Source organism: Tursiops truncatus, chromosome 4 (genome assembly GCF_011762595.2).
Source record: "Tursiops truncatus isolate mTurTru1 chromosome 4, mTurTru1.mat.Y, whole genome shotgun sequence".
Classification (NCBI taxonomy): Eukaryota; Metazoa; Chordata; class Mammalia; order Artiodactyla; family Delphinidae; genus Tursiops; species Tursiops truncatus.
Genome location: NC_047037.1, coordinates 142,008,017 through 142,025,786, shown reverse-complemented (window position 1 = coordinate 142,025,786; position 17,770 = coordinate 142,008,017). Strand labels below are relative to the sequence as shown.

The window sequence follows — 17,770 nt, the reverse complement described above, 5'->3', positions numbered from 1 at the left end:
AATATAGCCATGGAAAGAGTTACCAGGGAATCTGGTGACCTTTACAGATGTTCCAGCTGTGACAGAGAGTTAATACTGAAGCCTGAGTAAGAAGACAGGTGACGACCTTTCTAGCTCTTTCTAGCGCTGGGCTTTTCTCCTTTATCAATAAATACTTACGAAGAACCTGCTGTGGGCAGTCACTGCTTTTGCATCCTAGAGATAATGGCACAGACCACCACCTAAGTGCAGGATGCGATGCTGTACTTGACAGAAAGACCAAGTATCAAGACAGAATAATGCACTGAGCGGAAGAAAAGAAAAGTAAATTCATGAAATGGCAAAGATTCACTAGGATTAATTTCATCTACTAAATGATACCCCGTTATGGTGGCAATGATTTTGCAACATTTAAAATGTTAAATTGCTTAAGAAGTTTTATTCCCTTCCAGTCAGCATAGAAACTCCAAGTCCTCTACATTTGGCGCTGCTGACGGAAGGTCCCGACACGGCTGGAGCGCGCCCCGCCCCGCCCCCTGCCCCTGCATGAACGGCCACGCACTCTGTCCAGTTCCCTTTGGAAGAAGCACCGGGAACGAGCGCCCTCTCTGAGAGGCTCTTTCTTCTCTCCTGCGCAGCGCACTCACTCCCATTCTATGGATTTTTCTAAATTGTAACATACAGAGCAGTGACGGGTCTATTGACTGAACCAAGAAATAATAATACATTCGTACTACAAATGCTTTACTGTCATATTAAATGTATTGCAATGGTTATCTCACTACCAGCAGCATCCGCTTCCTAAGTGCTTTCAGGTTGAAACCTCTATTTAGGTCAACAGCAGTGGACACAGCAGGTTCTCCCTTGAGGATTTGATGCGTGAACAAGCCACAATGTGGTCACTTTACAAATTTCACAGAATTTGGACCCTGGGACCAAGAACAGTAACATTTAATTCCATGATTCTCCTCCTACTTTCCCCTGGACGCTCCTTCCCCACCAAAAGTGTGCTGAAATAAGTCACGCTATCTGCAAGAACTGGTTAACTCAGTTCTTTTTTACCTTCTTCCTGCTTTCTTAATCTCTGCGTACACCTTTGTAAACAGACCCTTTACTAATCCTCCCCTCACACATCTGTTTTCTATCAGGACGCTGACGCACACAAAGAAGACGACAAAAATTACGGCAACCTCATGATAGGCGAGGTTTCAGAAAATTTGACTTCCACTCATCCTTTGTGAAAAGATGATTTGAGGATGTAGCCCAGCAAAACAAGAAGGAATCTAATGAAGAGGAAGACACGGAATTTAAGAAGAAGAAATAGGCAGTTCTGCAATGAAAAGAAATGCCAGGATAACAACTTTATAGATGGCCTGGAAAGAGACTGGCCCAAACTAAAACAGGAAATCTTTCAAGAAGAAAATAGAATTTGTTCAACAAAGAATATAACTAGGGAGCTGGAAGTTTTTGGTATTGAAGAAGGAATATGTTTCTTTTCTCAAAAATAAAAAACATGGGCTTCCCTGGTGGCGCAGTGGTTGAGAGTCCGCCTGCCGATGCAGGGGACACGGGTTCGTGCCCCGGTCCGGGAAGATCCCACATGCCGCGGAGCGGCTGGGCTTGTGAGCCATGGTCGCTGAGCCTGCACGTCCGGAGCCTGTGCTCCTCAACGGGAGAGGCCGCAGCAGTGAGAGGCCCGCGTACCGCAAAAAAAAAAAAAAAAAAAAAAAAAAAAAAAAAAAAAAAAAAAGTGGAAATTTGAGTACATTACAGTTTTAAGGGAACAGTAAAATAACTAAAAACAATAGTATAAGTAACAAAACTTAGTGGCAGCATTGGAGAGAAGGTGGGAGGCAGGTAAGCTGACTAAATTCCTCATCGCTCAGCGTGAGGAGTGGACAGGTACCGCTGATGAGGATGGGGGTCTGGTCCATCTTACACACTGATAACCAAAAATCTAGAACAGTGCCTGGGACACGGTGGCTACTTAGTAAAAATCTGTCCGGGAACTGGGTAAAGTTTAAGTCAAGAGAGAGAGGCACGTGCAAACTCTGTGGGACGAGCCCGAGGACTCATTCTCAGTGGAGACTCTGAAGATGAATTCCGTCAACGCGTCAGCGTCCACCCTCCGTGCCCAGGGTCCCGCCCGCCCGCCATGGTTTTCTCCACCAAAAAGGAGGAGTGTGTTGACACTGGGGCTTAGGAGTGCCTTCTTGTCCCGTGTCTGTGGCCTCGGCGGGTGACATGATCCTTTTGAGTTTCTGTATCTGTTTGAAGATGGCGATGAGGCAGCCTTTACGCGCAGCGGCACAGGCGGGCTCTAAGGGTTCATAAGCCTCCCTCCCTCTTTCCTTTATAAACAGCTGAGGTCTGAAACAGCCTCTGTAAGCCAAGTTTTAAAGGGCATTCAAGTTCCCAGGTCAGCAAACAAAGGTGCTATTCTCCCTACAAATTACAGAATCTGAATCATTTTGAGCGTCTGTAAAACTGCATAATTCAGCTGCTAACCCCAGGAAGCGGCTTGCACAAGAGGGTCCTGTTGCCACATGAGTTTGGGGAATCCTGGGTGCCCCACTCCATGCTGAAGATAACAGATACACGCTCTGAGACGGTCGGCAGCGAAGAGATGGGCTGACCAGTTAACTTCCCAAACTGTGAGCTCAGTGAAGCTCTTAGTGTCTCTTGTTTGCCAGTTTCACTAATTCAGACTCACTTGCCCTCCTCGCTCCACGTTAATGAGGTTTTAATTATTCTCTACACATTTCATTTCGAAGGGCGTGGTTGAAATCTGATTATTGCACACGGTTATAAATAACTAACATGAAAAACAGCTACCCTTATCATTTCAAACAAGGTTTTCAGCGCTAGGTTTTTTTTTTCTCCCCCCCACAAACACCCCAAAACCCCAGAGCGATAAACACACGTCAACAGGGAGGGAAACTTATCAAACTCAGCCAGGCTTCCTGAGAAAAGCAGGGCTCCATCCTGGCCCCGGAGCCCAGACGAGGCGACTCTCCCCCACCTCACTCCCTGTCAGAGGGTCCGCGTGGCACCTTCCGTGACCCCGCAGGACTGCCAGACCAGACTCCCCCACGTAAAGCCTCAAAAGGGGCCCCCTTCACGGGCCAGGGCGACTTCTCCCCCAGACCATGCTGGCCGCGTCCAGCGCCCCTGTGAGTGACGGGTTCACACCCAGCAGCAGACGGAGCCCGCTCTGGCCAGAGTCCCCGCCCACGGAGAGAACCAGAGGAGGTGAGACCTCTGTCCTGGGTGCTGGGACATCCCGGGCAGCTGTGACTATAGTCACCCGGTGCCCGCCAGGGGAAGGTCCCTCCCGCTGGACTTCCCGTGCTGCTCCCAGTAGGGGGAGCCGAGATTTACATGATCTGCAGCACGGAGGCCGCCACCCTGTCCTTGAAGTGTGCGCACGTCCACAAAGGTGCGTCCACGAAGGTGCGCCGGCCTCTCGCGGAGCAGGACGCTCCTCCCCGCACCCTCCGACCAGGAGCTGGGCTGCATCTGTGCAGTGAGCTGTGAGCCCCCAGTCGCCCCTCTGCAGGGGGCCTTCCACCAGCGCTGAGCCAGTGCCCGCCCGGAGCAGGGTGCGGGGTCACTGGGGATGACGGCCACGGAAAAGGCGGCGCAGGAGTCCATCACTGGCTGGGGAGGACAGTTCTGTAGACCCAGAGAATGACAACCTTGACACCCCCTCTCAGTTCTCAGCCTCGGGGACCCGACAGGGGCTGCGAGACTCTCTGGTCGGATCGTGGCTGCTTCAAGAATGTTCCTTGAACTGGGTCTCTACCCGTTTGTGGATCAAGCGACCACTGAGTGGCTGGGACGAGTGTTGGTGGAGGGAACGTGGGAGGACGGACCAGACTAGAAACCAGCCGCCCCTCCCCTGCCCCACGCCCAGCAGGAGTGCACAGACTGCCCCCTCCCTGCCTTGACTCACCATGACATGACGACGGGGCAACAGACACACCCGCCATCCACCCCCGGGGCCCGGAGCCGGCCCCCCGCGGAGGCTACCTGTGGGCAGTGGTACCGCACACCTGTGCCGTGGTCCTTCACCCTCAGGAGTGTCTCAGAGTCTGTGGTAACGTTACTGGTCACTCCTCCTATGGGGGCCCCTCCTGGCCAACAACGGCTGCTACTCACCCTCAAAAGAGGCCAGAAACCCATTTAACAAGGGACACAAGTCTAATTAGGAATTAGGGCTAACTCCTCCCCACACTCATGTGTTTATCTTTTGGTTCTGTGTAATCCTCACTTGTAAATTGTATTAACCCTGGGGGGGTGCTGCAGAGCCCGGGGCCAAGGACAAGCCTGCCCGGAGGGGCCCCCCCACCCCCTGCCTGCCGGCCTGGCCCCACCTCGTCATCAGAAACAGAACCAGCATTAATCGGATCTATGGGACAGAAAGCTTCCAGATCAGAGAACTGAATTCCCAACCAGCCAAGTACAGAAAGGGAGGAAACAAAAATAATGGCGGGACAGAACCTTCAGAAGAGCAGAGGCCTCCTCACAGGAAGCTACCCCGCGCTCCAGCTCCAGCAGATAAAGTCAGCCCCGGACCTGGGGTCTGCGTTTCCGCACGGCGCCCTGCCAGCTGCCACTATCAGGTGGGCGCCGCCCTGTGGGGGTCGCTCCCTGAACTCCGTGGCATCACCATCGGCCCCCTGCTCGAGGTTGTCACCTGCAGACAGGACATCGGTGTCTCGCCCTCCAGACGGAAACTGGGGTCCTGGAGCTCACAGGCCCCGTCTACGATCCCAGCCTCGTGAGGGGCCAGGCTGGAAAGGGGCGTCGGGAGCCCAGGCGGGTGTGGTCTCCGACTTGGCACCTCCCCGCGTTCACCGCGAGAACTGGTGGGCACTCCCATCGCGACTGCGCACAGGGTCCGAGTGACTCGCCGTAAGGCAGCTCGTCATTTACGGCTACAACGAGCGGCATCCCTTCAATGGAAACGACCCGTTTTCCACTTAATTTACAGACCACCGTGTACGTTAGCAGCCGCGGCAGCCTCGCCTCGCGGAGACGCAGCCGGCTCTGGCGACCTGCTTCCCTTGTTTGCTGCCAGGCCCCCACCGACGGACGGGACTGTTCGTCAGTGTGGAGAGCAGAGGGGGCAGAGCCGCAGCAAAAGCAGAAGCATGTTCTCCCCTGCCCGCCCCCTGCCCCCGGGACAGCCCGGCCCGGGCGCCGGCCATGCTCACCAGTAGAAATAATAGGCCAGAGCCACGGCCAGCAGGGCGGCGCAGACCCCCCAGAACAGGCAGGCCGAGTAGCTGGCCAGCATCTTCGGATCCTTCTGAAAGTCGGTGAGAGGAGACTGGCAGCGGGGGCGGGTCAGCCTCCAGCGGAGGATGAGAAGTGGGTTACGGCCAGGCCCACACTGCCTGGGCCTCAGCCACCCAGACCATCTGCCCCGCAAGGAGGGGACACCACTTCTGGATGCCGCCTTCCCAGCAGCGGCCTGCGGGTCTCGCGGCCAGCGCAGATGCAGACGGAACTCTGGAGCCCCACAGAAGATGCGGGCCTCTCCTCGGCCCCGGCGGGGGCTCTGCGGGCGCACACTAATCCAGTAATCGGCTTGCAGCCTGGAGCCGTCGTAAGCAGGTGGTGTCACGGGGTTTGGCCAGGTGACAGGTCAGCGGGGCCGCCCAGCCCCCAACCTGACTGCGGATGGAGGGAACATGCAGGAACCCCGACAGCACGACACCCCCAGCCCCGCCCGGCCTGGTGAGCTAGACGGGCGGGCCTGGCTCGGCCCCCGGGCTGGAAAGGTGACAGGCATAGGTCCTCTATGCGGGGCTGGGTCCGGGCTCACGGGCTCCCCAGCCCCCTACCCGGACCCCAGGCCACACGTGCCACCCAGTTCCAAGTCCGGGCGCTGGGTACACAGCCGCTCCGGCACCATCTCTGCAAAGAACTGTGGGGAGGAGTTGCCCCTCTTACTCTTGGGAAGGGTGTGGAATGAACTGGATGAGGGAACAAGCAAACTGGGGGCTGCTGTCCTCTGATGCCTCCCCAGCCTGCGATGTCTGAACCTGCAACGAGGGGCCGAGGTGACATGAGGTGACCCGGGGCAGAGGTGGCCCACGGGAAACCCGTTCTCAGGGCACAGACGCGCGAGGAGTGGCGGAAGGCTTTCTGAGGGCTCTTCACGCTGTACCGGGATGGAACGGCAGTCGTTATGCCGTCCACCCTTGTGGCACTCGGCACAAAACACCGTCTTCCAAACTGGCAGCTGCCCCGCTCTTGCCTGCCTGGCCCCCTCGCAGCCCTGCGCCCTGCACGGTGGGGGCACCCACAGCTGGACAAGCCTGCTCGGGCCCCGAGCTCCACAGTGAGTCTGCGGGGTGTGAACATCCCCGAGTGACCTGAGGCAGCTGACCTGGGGCCTCTGGACAGGCTCTGTAAGGCTCCTTCTAGACGCGTAGTCCTGCCATTCCAGCCTCTGGCTCCTGGCCCAAGAAGCTACCAGGGGAGGGGGCAGTCATCACTCGTCCACTGAGCCCACGGGCGGGGCTCCAAGCACTGCCCAGCACAGTCCCACTGGCTAAGGCTTTCCAGCCCTTAATCCCTACAGCAGTGGAGGAGCTGCTGAGCTGGGAGGCCAGCTCCCGGAAGACGCGCAGAGCCCCAGGAGAGGACGCACCTCTGCCTTCCCAATGAGTCATGACACAGCCCTCCTCCCCCAGAGCTGCCCAGTGACCTACGTCCGCAGAACAAGCCCCCAAAGTCGGGCAGACGCAGCCTTGAGACCCTGGGGTCCTGGGTGCGTCTGCTCGTGGGACGGCAAGGATGCTGCCCGTGAGGTTGTGACCTGTCACTGAGCGGAGGGCTCTCCCGGGTCTCCAGGGAAGGCGGCAGGCACCCTTGACCTGATCCTTGACCGGCAGCACCTGGACTCAACCTTTCCTCTGAGGCCAGTTACCATCTGAAAAGCTATTTGGGGGGCTTCCCTGGTGGTGCAGTGGTTAAGAATCCGCCTGCCAATGCAGGGGTCACGGGTTCGAGCCCTGGTCCGGGAAGATCCCACATGCCCCGGAGCAACTAAGCCCATGCGCCACAACTACTGAGCCTGTGCTCTAGAGCCCGTGAGCCACAACTACTGAGCCTGTGTGCCACAACTACTGAGCCTGTGCTCTAGAGCCCGTGAGCCACAACTACTGAGCCTGGGTGCCACAACTACTGAGCCTGTGCTCTAGAGTCCGTGAGCCACAACTACTGAGCCTGGGTGCCACAACTACTGAGCCTGTGCTCTAGAGTCCATGAGCCACAACTACTGAGCCCGGGTGCCACGAATACTGACCCTGTGCTCTAGAGCCCGCGAGCCACAACTACTGAGCCTGTACGCCACAACTACTGAGGCTGTGCTCTGGGGCCTGTGAGCCACAGCTACTGAAGCCTGTGCACCTACAGCCCGTGCTCTGCAACAAGAGAAGCCACCGCAGTGAGAGGCCCATGCACCGCAATGAAGAGTGGCCCCTGCTCACAGCAACTAGAGAAAGCCCGCGCGCAGCAACGAAGACCCAACACAGCCAAAAATAAATAAATAAATTTTAAAAAAGAAAAGGCTATTTGTGAGGACTTCCTGAGCCCCACTTGGCTCTGCCCTGCTTCTGAAAGGCTCTCCAGGCCTTCTCCACGCGCAGCCAGAACTAACTGCTCGTCTAAAGCGAAATCAGGCCACGGCCCGCCCTGCTGCCACTGCCAGCATCCCAACGGTCACCTTCGATTCCAGGCCTTGGGGACGCTCCCAAGTCCTGTCCTGTCCCCAGCCTCCTGCTGCATTCTCAGGGCTGGAGCCAAGCTCGGGGGGCAGGCGGGTGGGTGACCGGCGTGGGGTGGGGTCCCTGCACACCCCACGCAGACTCCTCTGAGCCCGTGTCCTCAGACCGCATCCCCAGGGGCTCCTCCAGGGGCTGTGCCGTGTCTGCTTCTCCTCTGTTCTGCGCTGGACTCTGGACCCTGGGGAGCAGTGACGGGCCTGCCCTCGGCCCCGGGCCTTAGATGGTCCCTCGGGCCCAGACTCTCCGGCCACGTGTCGGGGACAGAACGGAACAGTCAGGCTGAGCCCACGGGTCCCTTGCCTGCCAAGTCCCGGCTTGGGGAAGGCGGCTCACTGGCAGATGCGGGCCTGGCCCTTGCCCTCCTTTGGGCTACGGACCTTTGGGGTCTTCAGCGCGTCCTAGAGAGAGCCCCCAGGGAGAGGTGCACAGCACACACGTGCTGTCACGGGGCTCCGATCCCTGCACCCCGCCCCCGCTTCCCAGCTGAGCCTCAGTTTCCCCCACTGTAACGTGGGAGTGATCACTCTACTACGTCAAGGTCCCCCCGGAGAAATGCCTGACGCAGCAAATGCCAAAGGCGGTTAGCGCTTATGATGACATCGTCATTGTGCCCAAATCGTTTCCTTTGGAGGCAACAGATCAGCAGAGATTAAAGAAATACCCGAGGTGTCTCTCCAGGCTAGAAGCAGGAGGGAAGCAAAACCTCAACCCTGGTTTTGGCTGCGCTGACCACGTGGGACATGGGGACTGCAGCGGGTTTCTATGACACCCTTTACGTGATTTGCGTAAAACACACCAAACCTAGAACGTTCAGTAACTTGGTTTTATTTATTTATTTTTATTTATTTATTTATTTATTTTGCGGTACGCGGGCTTCTCACTGCTGTGGCCTCTCCCGTTGCAGAGCACAGGCTCCGGACGCGCAGGCCCAGCGGCCATGGCTCACGGGCCCAGCCGCTCCGCGGCATGTGGGATCTTCCCGGACCGGGGCACGAACCCGCGTCCCCTGCATCGGCAGGCGGACTCTCAACCACTGCGCCACCAGGGAAGCCCGGTTTTATTTATTTTGAATTAAAGGTTGGCATAGGAATTTTGGCAAAACCCTCCTCCTATAAGCAGCGTTTCTGCTGAATGGAGACTCGCCGTGGGGGGCCTGTCTGCGCTTGCATGGCTGTGCGTGGCTGGGACCCATGGAGGGAAGCGTCCTCTCCGTCCTCTGCTGAGAGCGGCCCACAGGCCAGCGTCACTCGCTATAACTACTTGGGTTTCGTTCTCCACGTCTTTAAAGTTAAGGAGAACAAATACTACACAAGAAAATGGCACAGGAATATAATGGCTCTATTTCCCTGACCTGAAAATTATTGATTTATACAGAGTATTAAAAGACCAGGGAGAATGTTGCTAGAATTTCCTGGCGGTTTCTGTACGGCAGCAACATAAAAGGAATGCTTTAAAACTTGGTGAAGGGCTTCCCTGGTGGCGCAGTGGTTGAGAGTCCGCCTGCCAATGCAGGGGACACGGGTGCGTGCCCCGGTCTGGGAGGGTCCCACATGCCGCAGAGCGGCTGGACCCGTGAGCCATGGCTGCTGCGCCTGCGCGTCTGGAGCCTGTGCTCCACAACAGGAGAGGCCACAACAGTGAGAGGCCCGCGTACCACAAAAAAAAAAAAAAAAAAAAAAAAAACTTGGTGAAACCTTTCTTCTGACTAGATGACTCTTCTCATGACATTTCCACATTCCCTTTCTTACGCGGCTCAGCAGAACTCAAGGTGTAACTAACTATTCCTGCTTAACTGTTAGTAATCATTACGCCCATCACACACGGGCACATGTGAAGAATATGCAGTTATTATTGTGTAGCTTCAAAGAGCAGCCCTCTTTGTCATCCCCGCTGACCCCCCTCATCCAGCAGGGTACCCCACACTGCCTGCCGACGGTGGCGGACACCGAGGACCACAGGCCGGCTGGCAGGGCCCGCGAGGCAGCAGGCGAGGTAGAGCCCTAACGAGAGGCAAACCCCTTCCCTGGTATCCGCAGGCCCACGAGCTCCTGACCCAGAAACAAGGAGCCAAGAGTTAAGTGGAGGGTAGACCATGCCGAGACACGTGGGTGGGCGGCCACGGGGGCCACGCCAAGGTCACGCTAACTGACGGGTCCCGTACAAGGATTACTCGCTGAACGATCACCGTACTGCTGCCCACTCCAGAGAATTCTGCCCAAGGTCACCAGGATTTGAAACCTGTTTGGTCAAGGTGGGCTCTGAGCACATCGCTGCCCCCTGCCGGCCGGTCCAACCCAAGACGCCCCAGGAACGAGCGAGCTGGGCTTATCCTGTCTCCTGCAGTCCCCAGGGGCCGGGGTGTCCTGGAGTTGGTCCCCACGTCTCCACGCCTCAGACGCTTGTTAAATGGCAGTCAGTCACCCTCTGGCCCAGTTTCCCCGAAGACACTGTGTCAATCCCAGCACCCTGGCTCAGGACGATGGGACCCGCGCACACGCAGAAGGGCAGCGACGAGGCCCGGGTTTGGGGAGGAGAGGGCTCGGATTCTCCTCTGCTCTGTCCCAGGTGGCGGGCCTCGCGCTCCTGGAGTCTGCTGCCGAGATGCCGCCAGCCCGCTGCTGCGAGGGCCGGCTCAGCGCTTGTTTACCCAGTTAGCTGGGCACCAGAGCTGGGGGAGACGCGTTGCCAAAAGCACTCACTCGTGGCTTCCGGGCCCCTGAAGGCGTTGCTGGGCTCCCTCCCACCAAGGACACCACCCTCCCCCCTCCCCGCCCCCCGCACCTCGTTCCCATGCCCAGGGCATCCCTCCCGCTGACGCCTGGACACTGAGCTTCTGGTGTCTGCAGGCAGCTCGAAACTGGAAAGGGCGTGAGTTTCTTGGTTTTTCTCCACCGGTCCCGGAGGAAGCAGGCAGCTGCGGCGTCTGCAACCCAAGCACTTCCCAGAGAAGATGCTCCGACCCACGCCCATCCACGCGTCCTGGAGGAGGGCCCGTCCACGCGTTCCGCCGGGAACCGGCCTGGGACACACACACCTGGCACCTGGGGGAGGCGACCTCCTGCCCTCTCACCTGGAGGTTTTATATTTCACTCAACCCGATGTGCCCTCCCACAGCTTTAAATACACGAATAAATACGTAAATAACAAAGATAAACCCCACGCGTGAAAAGCTCTGGGGTGAACAAGCCGGTGGTGGCAGAGGTCCCAGGAAGGAGGCCGCCGGGGCTCTCAGGGACCCACTGATACAACACCCTTCCAAACCAAACTGGGACCTTGGAGAACACAGGTTACTATGCAAACCAAACACGGGTAAACAGCCTGAGGTGCGAGCCCAGGAAAGCCAGGCCAGGTGTCCAGTGCTGCGGAGCAGCTCAGAACTCCCCCAGCGCCGTCCGCGCAGCGGCAGTGACTGCAGCATCTGTGCGGGCCGGTCGGGTGAACTAGGGCAGAGGCAGCAACCACAGTAGGTGTCCTGGGAAAACTCTGATCCGCGGGGAGGGGGTCTTGATGAGCAACTCCCTCTGAGTCAGGGGGTCCACCTGCAAAGCCTTCTAAGGACCAGGCTCTCTGGCCCTCGGCCACCTCGGGCGTTCAGATAATGGGGACACACTTATTTTTGTCGGGACTGGCTGGTAGGCCTTCCAAAGGCACTTACAGTTCAGTGGTAGGTGACGGTGAGGAAGACGTGCACAGAGCATGGACGCACCTGCGAGAACTACCTGGTGGCCCTTCGAGAAGCAAAATGACGGCACAGTAAGCAAGAGAACTGGCGTGTGGACGATTTCAGTTCATTATGAGATAACACTGCACAGCCCAGCATTCTGCGTGGAGTTTACACACACGTGTACACCCTTCTTAGTGAATCTCACAGCTTCCAGGAACTAGTACCACCCGTTTGAAACTCATCCCAGAAAGAAAACTCCTACAGGGAAAGCAATTTTTAAACAAAATGTCCTTTCAGTCATGAAACCTCTTTGAACAATTATCGTGATTCTTAAAATTCATACTAATCAGCTTGCTTTGTTCCTAACCATTTCAACTAAAAATCACTATTAAAATTTCTGTCTAACCTGCAGCTAAGTGACCGGCATACGGACACCGCAGCCTGTGGGTCCCCGTTCCCAGGCAGGGCTGTACGTAACCCTCAGGTCTTCACAACCTCCTGGTGAAAGTTATCCCAGGGCAAGAAAACAAGCACGAGAAGCTGTAAATGTCATAACGCCCCAAGCATCAAGGCTCTTCCCGCAATGCTTACAGATGTCGGAGCACAGGAACGAGCCAGGTGTCTACAACAAGGATGTGCCCAAGTGCCTTAATGCTTTGCATCCATTCAAATGACGTGTAGACAGAAACCCTGAAGCAGCCTGGGAAGGGTTTATCCAACCCTGGATGTAGTCAGTGAGAATAAGAGCGAGCACACAGCAGCGCCGCACACAGTGTACCGCTCTTGGTGGCAGAATGCCTGCCCTGGGTGGGGGGCTGGGCAGCCTCTCACAGGAAGAGGAGGAGGGAGCTGGGCTGGACCCCAACAACAGTGGGGAGGGACTCCCCTCCCCTGTGCCCGTCCCCGTCCCCGCACTGCTCCCAGAAATGGGACGCACAGCCACCAACGTGCTCTGAGCTCCAGGAAGCGGCAAAGAGAAGGCCCTCGGAAGCTGCTGAGTGGAAGGGATGGAACCACGAAGCACGCCCTCACCTGCAGACAGGCTTCGTTCCTCCCTCGGGGGCGGCTGCCCCCACCAGCTGGGTGGCCATCACACGAGCCTCCTGCACCCACAGGTGGCTCGGCGGCCCGGCCAGTGGACGGCAGCTGGACGCACCGGCAGACCCGCCCGCCCCTGCCGCAAGCAGCAGGCCAGCGTGGGCCCCCCCACCCTCCCGGCTCACTGGAGGGGGAACCTGAGTTGTAGAATTTCAGGCCACACCCCTAACACCAGCTGGAGTTCATGGTCCTGCCTGGTGACCGTGACCGCTGTTGTAACTAGCGCCCTGCACGCAGGTCACCGTCCCTGGGCGTCCTGGCGGCTCTGCGAGTCTGCCCCCTCACTCTTCACAGCTCTCTCGGGACGCGGGCACTCCTAGGAGCTTCATTTACAGATGAAGGAACTGAGGTTCAGAGAGGTTAGGCAACTTGCCCAGCGTCACACAGTGAACACGCGGCAGAGTCAGGCCAGCTAACTGCAAAACCAGAAGTCGGAATCGCGTCTTAAACAGCAAGGAGCAAAAACCAACCAAAACGTTCGGGAAATGCCTATTTTTCCCACATCCACTGAAAGGCAGATCTCCCCTGGATCTGAGAACATCTGAGCCTCACAGCTGCAAAGACCTGCTAGTCTCTTCTCTGCAGGGAGCAGAGAAGATGGTGGCGTAGAAGAAGATTAGAGAAGCAGCTTTGTTTCACCGACTCCTAAAACCAGGCCTGAGGGGCGGGGGGGAACTCCTTGGACCCTCCACTCAGCGGGACACGCAAGGCTGCACCTCTCAGCCTGGGGGAGAACGGCCCGCCCAGTTCTCCAGCTCCAGCGAAATGTTTCCAGTAGACAACACCCGAACTTCTGAACTCTGTTTTTTAAAAGATTTTGCAAATTAACAAGATTCTGTAAATGAGTAGGGAGTAATAAATTTTTGGCTGTAAAAATGTGAAAGCATGCAGAAGTGCACAGTAAGAAGGGAAGTGTCTGCCGCGGCCCCGTCCCACCCCCAGGCCGACGGCTGTGGAGTCTGGTGTCTCTTCTTCTGACGCTTGTAGTTTTCAAATGTGGTGATTTCAAACAATAACACTTTGTGATACTGTGGACTCTGTAACTTGTCTTTCTCCCTCCATGCTCTGTGCTATGGACTGAATGGTTTCGTCTCCCCCCAGATTCATCGTTGAAATCCCAGTCATTTCCAGTGGGGTGCCATTTGAGGTGGGGTCTTTGGGAGGTGATTAGGTCACGAGGGTGGAGTCCCTTATAAAAGTGACCCCAGAGAGCTCCCTGCCCCTTCTACCATGTGAGGACCCAGTGCCAAGATGGCCGGCTGTGAACTAGGAAGTGGGTTCTCACCAGACACCGAATCTGCCAGCACCTTGATCTTTCTATTTTTTTAAATTATGTCTTTATATTTATTTATTTGTTTAAATTTTTATTTATTTATTTATGGCTGCATTGGGTCTTCGTTGCTGCGCGCGGGCTTTCTCTAGTTGCGGCGAGCGGAGGCTACTGTTTGTTGCGGTGCGCAGGCTTCTCATTGCGGTGGTTTCTCTTGTTGCGAAGCACGGGCTGTAGGCGCGCGGGCTTCAGTGGTTGTGGCTTGTGAGCTCAGTAGTTGTGGCTCGCGGGCTCTAGAGCGCAGGCTCAGTAGCTGTGGCATGTGGGATCTTCCCGGACCAGGGATCAAACCCGTGTCCCCCTGCATTAGCAGGTGGATTCTTAACCACTGCGCCGCCAGGGCAGTCCCAGTACCTTGATCTTGAACTTCCAGACTCTAGAACTATGAGAATAAAGGTCTGTTCTCATCAGCCCCCAGTCTATGGGAGTCTGTCATAGCAGCCTGAATGGACTAAGCACTATAGCAGAAGAGTCTTTCGGGTCAGTACAAACCTCTCCTCTTCTGCACAAGTAGTGGAGACCACAGAGAGCACTACCTGGGTTCGAACCCTGGCCTCGCCACCAACGAGTTGTGTGACCCTGAGAAAGTTAGGCACCTCTCTGAGCCTCCATTTCCTCATCTGTACAGTGGGGAAGACAAGATGAAATGAGCGAACTGTGCAAAGTACTTGGATGAGGGACAGGTCCAGGGCCCAGTAGCGTTAGCATCAGCATCACCGATTTCATTCTTGTAAAGTCAGCTGCAGAGTATTTCATCGTAGGGACGCATTAATGGCCGGACAAACGGCCATTCAGCCGGCGGAAGCACGAGTGACAGCCGATCGGCCCCCCTTCTCTCTCAGCAGACTCAGAGTCCGGCGCAGGCAAAGCGGGCTCACGGGAGACACCGTGAGCCCCACGTGTAATTTATATGTTCTACTTCCACGTTTAAAAGGTGAAATTCACTTTAATGATGTATTTTATTTAACCCAATATAGCCAAGATATCATCGTTTTAACATGCAGTCAACATTAAAAGGCAATAATGAGATGTTGTGTGTCACCCCTTTGTCTGGGTCTCTGAAGTCCGCGTATGTTTTTAATTCTCGCGGCCCCTCGGCTCTCAAGGGCTCAGCATCCGCGTGTGGGCCGCGGGATGCCACGTTGGACCGTCGGGCTCTGTCGTTCCTGTTACTCACATGACACTTGTGGCAGAAGAAAGCTCTCGACCACCCTGACCAGGGAGGCACTACAGACCCAGAAATTAATCTGCTGTGACAGCCTGACGGATTCCAGCATCGAGTGGGAGGCACTGCAGTCGGGCACACAGGACGTATCAAAACAAGAACTCTAATGTCCCCGGCCCTTGCCCGTCTCCTGAAGCTCAGGCTTAGGACAGACAAACTGCGGGACCTTCCATATGTTAAAAAAGAGCAAATTTTCAAATTTCGAGGCCAGCCAAGGTGGGGAGGGGTCCCTGGATAAACAACTAACCCCACCCCACTCTTCTGCAGCCGGAGCCTAGGAAGAGGGGAGCCCACAGAGGGTGCAGACTTGGAGACCGCGGGCCTGAGATGCGCGGCCCTGGACTGCCATCCTCTCTCCCCACAAGCCGGAAGGAGGAAAGCTCTGCTGGGGAGCGGCTCACCAGCCCCGCCCTCACCTGTGCGCTCCGGGCAACGGCCTGCAGGACCGTGCCTCAGAGCAGGGTAGGCACCGGAGTCCCAGGAGGTGGCTTTTATCCTGCCCTCAGCCCCGCCCAGTTGGCCAGGAAGGAGCTGCAAGGAGGCCGGGAGGGAGGATCCTGCTTCCTGCCTGGGTCCAGGGAGGGGCGCTTTTCACCAGTGACCCAAACTCTGTGCCCTACGAGCCAGGAGAGCAGGAGCGGCCAGGAACGCGGCCTGGGGCAGCCGCTGCAGGGCCCAGGGCAGAGGGAGCTGCTGCCCACGGCCGCTGGACCCGCCCCCGAGGAGGCGGGGGGCCATCCGGGAAGAGACCGTGGCTGGCGTCTCCTCCTTCTTCCTTTTGGAGACTGAAAGCTGGGGCCTGACCAGCCCCCCACACTGAAAGAAGAAGTACAGGTCAGCAGTGTAGCGCCGCCAAGGCATGGAGAGCAGTGAGGGGGGGGGGACAGAGAAACGGGGAAAGGCCGCCCGCTTTCCACCTAATTCAGCCCAAAGGTCAAGGGTACGCGCAGCTCCTGGAAAATGGCTACCCTGCGAAGTGGCGGAAGACACTGGACAGACGTCCTGCCAGGCGGGCCCGGCGCGGAGCACCGGCAGAAGCAGCATCTCCCGGCGGCACGTGGCTCCGTCCCGGTGTGGCCACGCCGCACGGTGTGGGGGGGGGCGACACTCCACACACCTGCCCCCCGCCCCGCCCTCGGCCAAGGCGCCCCTCCCGCCCACACGTCCACCATGCACGCACCCCACCCCGCAAGCCGGGCTGCTCTCTGCCCGTCTCCCGACCTTCACGCGCGCCCCCCCGCCGTCCGGTAAGACCATGACGGTGCCGGGCCTCTGCCGGGGGCCCCACTGAACCGAGAGCAACCCCCCGGCCTGGCTGCTGGGCCCGCTGTCCGTACTCCCCTGCCCCCCTCACCAGCTGTGCTGTGTCCGTCCTGCCGTCCCTCAGCCCGTCTGTCCCCGCTCCAGCGCGCTCCTGCTAGGGCCCTTTACCTCCTGCCTCCCCACCCCCCCGGGAGGGGCTGTCTGTTCCCCCGCAGCGTCCACCCCACCGTCACTCTGCCACACCCCCAGCTAGGCTCCTTGTAGCACCTGTCACCCGGCATTTTGGTGTCTGTCTGCACCGTCACGTCGGCGCCACCGCCCAGTGGAACGTCGCCCTGGGAACCGAGAAGGGCCCTACAAATCGACAAGGAACAGATGGCCCGCAGGTGGGGCTTCGCGCGCATCTCACGTCGATCCGTGCTGCCTCCCCGGGGCCCGGGGCCTCCACAAGCAGCGAGGCCTGCAGGCGTTCGCCCGCCCCGACCCCAAGCGGCACGCGGCATGTGGCCTCCACTACAGTTAGCGATTGCTGGACGTGATCTGTGATGGCCGCGCCGCGCCGCAGGCTTGGCGCTGCGCCTCCCTCCCCCACCTGGGCACCTGACCTCCTGCAGGGGCCGCCCGCCTAGGGGCCTGGGCAGGTGTGTGGTCATGGTGACCGGGTCCTCTCCTCACTGCCAAACCACAGTGGACACCAAGGCTCCAAACCCAAAGAGCAACAGACCCTCCCCGCGGCCCCGGAAACCCCAGATCAGAGTCTGTCTTTACTGCAAAGCATTAAACCGCAGGTCCTTTATGAGCAACACGGCTACTGAGAAAGACAACACGCGTTGCTTGCCGGTTGAGGTATTTTTCTAGCACGTCCAACACGAGGTACCTAGAGAAGGGAAAAAACACCCAAATGGATGTCCCATGTCCCCCACGTCCTGCTGGTACCAGCCACCAGAACTCCCTCCTTCCTCAAGTTTTCGCTCCCCACACCCAGATCCCGGGTGTGAGGATTTTCTTTTACTAAAGGGGAAATCGTTTTCACTAGACAGCATTTACCCCAAATAGAGAAGCCTGCATCCTCACAACAATCTATCAAGTGTTTGTTAAACCTTCACAAAAACAGCATCAAGATACAGAGAAATCATAAAGGACTCTCCTGACATTTGCACCTACCGCTTGTCTCCTGCGACGTCCCCCTGCGCTCCTGGAATGTTCTCCACCACACCCGTCCTGCGGAGTGGCTGTGGACACGCCTACCTCCCCAGACACCCACCAGCCCATCCCCAGACTCCAGAGGTCAGGGGTCACAAGCATGACCCCTGGAGACTCTCCTCAGAGAACCAACAGCCGGGAGCTGGTTACTGATTAACAGAAGCACAACCGTCAACTGAAAACAAGCTGTGGGCTGGGGGCCAAAC

General features: G+C 57.4%; 1 protein-coding gene across 5 annotated transcripts in view; it reads right to left on the bottom strand.

Annotated features, from left to right (window-relative positions):
• The window catches only part of AGPAT3 (1-acylglycerol-3-phosphate O-acyltransferase 3), a 108,884-nt gene that overhangs the window by 53,375 nt on the left and 37,739 nt on the right, over positions 1-17,770 (bottom strand). The gene's annotated exons all lie outside the window — the stretch shown is intronic.